General features: G+C 35.3%; 1 long non-coding RNA gene across 1 annotated transcript; it reads right to left on the bottom strand.

Annotated features, from left to right (window-relative positions):
- Positions 1-380: 380 nt before the first annotated feature.
- Positions 381-4,812, bottom strand: LOC140334543 (uncharacterized). Its single transcript, XR_011921585.1, has 3 exons — positions 4,579-4,812; positions 3,154-3,291; positions 381-567 (listed from the first exon to the last, which is right to left on the bottom strand). It is a non-coding gene; the product is annotated as an uncharacterized lncRNA (long non-coding RNA).
- Positions 4,813-5,143: the final 331 nt, after the last annotated feature.

Here is a 5,143-nt window from a genome sequence, read left to right as displayed (position 1 = left end):
ATCAATAGAGTATTACTGACTGGTAACTGTAGGATTGCCAGAATTTTTATACTAATGCTGTTGACCTTCTTGTTACAATGTGTCAGTCTCTAGGCTACAGGATTTCAATTAAAATTACCATATAAAGGGAGATTATTACTTAAAATTGGAAACAAAAGGCCCTATTTATTAAAGCTCTCCAACATAGATGATTATGGAAGAACCTGGGTGATCCAGCAAACATGGTACAGATTTCTTAAAAAGCATTTGCTATTATTTGGTAATTATTTTCAGTCCTGGAGCTGATCTCTTCCCATGATGGTCTATTTTCTCCACTTTTGGAGAGCTATGATTAATCAAGCCCAATAAAGTACAAATAAACTTAATTCACTTGGGATGTCATTTATTATTTTATAGGCAAGCACAGTGGTATAGCATATAGCAATCAGAACCCAGTATTTAATTTTGTGATCATAATGTTGGCCAGGTGATCTTATTCTGCTCCTTCCTTCACTGTCTGATTTAGGGGTGGAGATTATAGTAAGCATGTGTTGCCTTGCAATTTGCAGCTGAAAGCCAAGAAGTGCTCTGGTGGTCATATGAAAAACAAAAAATAGTAAATTAGTACATGATAAAAAAAAGATATAAAGAATTCTTTTTCAATTTGCTTGTAACAAAATTGTCATCCTATATATTATCAATATATACGAGACTAAGGCAGGGTATATGCAGACTGACAGATCCTATCATACACTGGAGCCTCAATCTGTAGGACTGACCAATACAGCTTAGCGCAGGGCCTATAATATCTTATGAATGGACAATGAAAGAGTAACAGTATATACTACAACATTCTCTTGCTGCCCACTCCTATATGCATGTTTATGCCTTTAGGGCTTGTTCGGAGCTGAGTTTTTTTCATGCTTTTTTCCAGTTTTATCACTCAAAAACACTTGCAAAAAACAGTTAACATTGAACTCAATAGGTCCATTCATTATCCGTTGTTTTTACTGCAGGTCTGAGCAAACCCTTAGACTGGCAAAACAATATAGCCATCTCTACTGTAGATTACAGTCCTTCAATGCTAGACCAAGAATTGCTATATAGAGGTATACTGGATACTAACATCAGAACAGTTTCAGATTCTTATGCTAGTTACATGTTAATATGAGATACATTTTTTAACAACTAAATAGCCAAGTTAAATTTTGTTTTCTTATATTTGGGGGGCCATTGCCTGTTTTAAGATGAACCTATCCTTTTACCATTCAGGGCAACATAGCAGGCTGGATAGCAGGCATGAAAATGACTCCACCGCCCCATTCACCTGCAGAACCTCAAATATTTTACTTTTTTATGGGGTATAGGGTTTAAATGCGACTATTCCAACCAGCCTAAATTCATTGGTTGCTACCCATCATCAAGCCCCAACCCCATAGTGTGTGTGGTGAGAGGGGGCATAAAAGAATATCCATATTCAAGAAGATTTTTGAGACCCTTCTACAATGTATTCAAGCAAAAGAGGACAGTAATATAAATATGACCAGGAACCTTGGGATACTTTCTGCATGAAAGATAGTAAAATAGGTCTGAGTTCAAGTTAACTTTGAAATTGATTGGGTGAAAATAATGTTTCTAAAAAACCTTGAGCAAAAACTGTAAAAGGATTATAATTATCACAGTGCATCTTAATGACATTCACAGACATCACATTCAGTTTAAGGTGAGACATAGTCTTGAAGCTTGAATGATTTGAACGTGTATTAGTTCTCTGGTTTTCTGCAAATTCTTTGCATATTTTTACATACATAATGCTTGTTTATATACCGTTATGTCAACACAATTTCAAAAGGTTAAATAGCATCATTTAGTATATTTGAAATAAAAAGTTACACATTACAGGTTCATTTCTCAGCTATGTCATTTGAAAATGCATGTGGAAATGTCAACATATTTAGCGCAGCTAAACAGATGAAAATGTTCATTTAAAGAATGCCTAAATACATTCAAACACTTGAACTGAGAAATTATAAAACAGTATATTATTAAGTATTTAGGCAACTTTAAAGTAAGATATACCAACAACAGAAAAAACATTTACTAGCAAATGTGTTATGCTCAGCTGAACCCCCCTTCAAACATTCATTTCTTACCCTAGCAGTTCATTAATAGTGATGGTGAAATGTTCTATTGGAGGTGACCCATTGTAAAATAATGGCCATGGCATTCATAAGATATATATATATATAATGGCTTTGCCTTCAGTTATATATTGCAATAGATGGACTCCTTTTGTCAGGCAAAAGTTTGTGAAATCAATACATCTTTAAAGCAGTGTTTCCCAACCTTTATACCATGGGGTAACCCTTCTATAATTACTATATCCACAGCTCACAGTACATTAGTGTGGTGGTCAGTGGGAAGAATGCCTCCTACATTGCTGCCACTCTTACAGATTCAAAAAAAGATTATTGGTATCAGTTAAATTGGCCCAGGAGTCACAAATTGCTTATTGCTCAAGGAACCCCTACAAAACCCAGGAAGAACCCTGGTTGAGAAACACTGCTTTAAAGTATACATGTGTTTGCAGAAAGGCGTCTTTCTATAGTTTTAGATATTTTTTTGGGTGTATAACCAGCACAGTCATGGAAACAGAACTCCTGGAAACATTGTAAGCATTAAAACTATTGATCAGCCTAACACCAATACAAACAATGTTATTTTAAGAAAATAAGTAGATAATAGAACATTCTTTTTAAGTTTAATAAGGAGGTCAGAGTTTAAAGCAAACATCTGTTTTGGCATTCACGCAATACATTTTTACTATTTCTCTCAGCTTCAAGAGGAAGTAAACTCTAGAAAAAAAATGAGCACACGCAGGTTGTTTATTGCAGAAGGGACACCTAATGTACTTTCTGCAATAAAAAAACCCTATCTGCATGATTTCATTTTTTTTAAATACACTTACCTGCCCCTGTTCCATTGTGGAGCTGCCATGTTCTTTTCTCCTCTTCCTATTTTTGAGTTCATTCAGTCTCCACAGCCCTGGGCTTGCCAGAATGTGGTGGGTATCCCAGCATGGAATGTGTACAGTACAGACACATGTCCCTTTCTGCAATAAAGGCCTACCTAAACACAAATTTTCAAAGCTTTAAAACTGAAAGCAGAACCTACTTGCGCATTTTAGTGCCGGGAGTCGGCCAGGAGCATGTGACTAACTCCATGTGGCAATGGTGGGCGGGTCAACTCTGCCATATGGAAAGTCCAAGGCTTTGTGTAAGCATATACTGTACTATTCTCCACTCGAGACATCTGAACCAAGCCAAAGATAGGTAAGCATATGGAGGGCTAAATTACAGTAAACCTAAACTGACCCTAATATTTTAACCTAAAGAACCACCACAATTGAAAAAAACAAAAAAGGAAATATAATGGAGCTTTTGGTTTTAGGATAATGCTATCAGGGCAATTATGCTACACAAATTTCTACCAGTGGATCAAAAATTTGTATAATCTTTAATCATTTAAATAATGATCTGCATCATCAAATTGCAAGACAAAAAATTCTCGGAGAGAGTCAGGGTTGACCTTTCCCAAGCTAGACAGTCACAGATGTTGGTTCTGCTGTCCCTGTTTCTATGTTACTGTCCCTCATCAACAGAAATACATACACATATACTGTACACACAATATACATACAGACAGAATTAAAAAAAAGCAAAAACACCTATCAGTTATAAATCAAATGTCTCATGGCATTTTGGTTCTGTGTCAGTTCTGTATTTCTTGCACAGTAGCTGTAAAGACACAGTTCTTTGAGGACATAATATGAACCAAAATCGCAAAAATAAAAAAAGAAATTATTTAGCATTTCTAAAATTGTCTTGTTTAAATACATATATATTTTATTATTTTTTTAAACTACAGGTGACATTCATCTACAAAGATCATATTAGAATTTAAACCAAAGGGAATCATGATAATAATGTAACATGTATTTCTTTTCAAATATAGTGTTAATTAAACTGAAAAATGTGTCAAAATAAATATTACAGATTAATTTAATTAAATCGATGCCATTGCCATATGAACGTAAAATGTGTTGTATAGAATCATTTCTAAGGTTAATTTAACAGATTTTGACAAAGCAAAATGTAGTTTTTTGTGCACTAAAGAGAAAATTAGCTGATTAACATTGCTAATTTGAATATAGAAAATTACACGTGTAACGACAAAAAAAAAATCTAAATTTGGAGTGAAATAAAGAGGGAAACAAAATTGTTTCCAGGGATGAAACCTAAAAAGGATATTTTACAATACTGCATGTGAAGGGGAAAAGCTGATTTGCTTTGGAAAACAGCAGAAATTTGAGCATATGTGAGATCAAGAACGTGTCAGAAAAGCAAGGCCATTCCTACTACAAAGTGAAATTATGTATTTGTTATAGGTCAGGGCAACAAGAAAATGTGCTGGATGCCTAGAATTCCTCCTAAATTACTTGCCACTAAAAATTAGGCTTAATCTGCTTATTTTTTGCCCTCCCTAGGTATTAACCAACATGCTAATATGTTTAAAAAACAAATACATTTCATTACACACCATTTTTAGACTCTGTTACATTATCATTGGATCTCTGTATTTCTCTGTGCAATGCTGTCTGATTATGGATGGTGGGAAGGAACATCAGGTTACTACGCATAGCTTCCAGAAAACATCACAGCACCCTGCCTCAGTACTCCCTTGGAAGCTTTATATATTAATATAAGCAGTAGGCTGTCTCTTGTGAGGTGTTATACAATTATTAAAATGTCTTGATGTGTAGATGTCAGTATAGACCGGCGGGAATGGGTCGGCATTCTACAGTTGCATGTAGACTGCCGTGGGTGTTGCCAGGCAACCATTAATAAATGGACAGCTTCTAATAAAGTAAAGGGTCAAACCAGGGCCGAAAACTGGCTAGATGATGTTGGATGTCCTCTAGCCAAGAAATAGTGTGGGTTCTATCTGACTTGTTTCAGGTTCTAATGCAGCTCCTGAGAAGCTCACAGTATGCAGGTAAGTTTTTTTAAATCAATGCCAGTACGGGGGAGAAGCATAAAGAAGTGTAAAAGTCTGAGCATATGACTAGACTTTTGGTTAATACTTCCCTTCCCCTATGCATTAG

Source organism: Pyxicephalus adspersus, chromosome 7, assembly GCF_032062135.1.
Source record: "Pyxicephalus adspersus chromosome 7, UCB_Pads_2.0, whole genome shotgun sequence".
In the NCBI taxonomy this organism is placed as follows: Eukaryota; Metazoa; Chordata; class Amphibia; order Anura; family Pyxicephalidae; genus Pyxicephalus; species Pyxicephalus adspersus.
Note: the sequence above shows the minus strand (reverse complement) of the source record. Positions and strands in the feature narration are given on the sequence as shown.